Below are 901 nucleotides of genomic sequence, written 5' to 3'. Positions count from 1 at the left end.
AGCCTGGGATTTATCTAGTCCACAGCTTCTATGCTATGGTCCAGGCTTGGGATCCTCAGGTGAGACTGGTGCTGGCGAGGGGCCGGGTGTCCTGTAAGATCTGTCAACTTCTCAGCTCTGGGATTCCACACCTTGAGGTCTCCACAGTGGTCCCTAAAAACTCTGCAGTAACAGAGACGGAGCAATACAAATCTGACCCCGGGGTGGGGGGTGGGGGTGGGGGTGGGAAGCTGGAATAGTCAGTCGCCCTAGTCTCAGAAAGCTTTTTTACTACCCCATGCAAATTTGATACCACGAGCCACCACTAGAGGGAGTCAAGGGCTACTTTTAAAACTGACCTAGCAAATGCTTGTTAATTGTACACAGGATTTGGCTACTTTTAGAAAATGGCAACGGTGTTCCTAGGCCTCTCTCACATTCCCAGGTGACCTGGATTTAACAATGCTCCTTCTCAAGTTCATCTCCACCGATGGCCTGCAAAGGCGACCTTATTTTGCAAATGTAATTAGTTAAAGGGAGGTCATGCCAGATTAAGGTTAACCCTAAATCTTCAAGAAAAAGAAGAGAGACTAGGCCAGCTATGGTCCTACATGCCTTTAACCCAGCACTCAGGAGGCTTAAGGCAGTCCTATTTTTGGAGTTTGAACCAGCCTGGTCTACACAGCGAGTTCCTAACCGTCCATAAAAAGAAGAAAGAAGGTGGGTATGGGGGTGCACGCCTCTAATCCCAGCACTTGGGGTGATAGTGGGGTTCAGGATTTCAAGATGATCCTCAGCTCCATAGAGAAGATACAGAGGGAAGAAAGCCACATGACCACAGAGGCGGTAACACATGTATGAGCCAAGGGTTGCTAGTAGCTGCCAAACGCTTGAAGGCAATGAAGCATCAGACCATAGAGTT

This window comes from Mastomys coucha, unplaced genomic scaffold, assembly GCF_008632895.1.
Source record: "Mastomys coucha isolate ucsf_1 unplaced genomic scaffold, UCSF_Mcou_1 pScaffold22, whole genome shotgun sequence".
NCBI classification, from domain to species: Eukaryota; Metazoa; Chordata; class Mammalia; order Rodentia; family Muridae; genus Mastomys; species Mastomys coucha.
Note: the sequence above shows the minus strand (reverse complement) of the source record.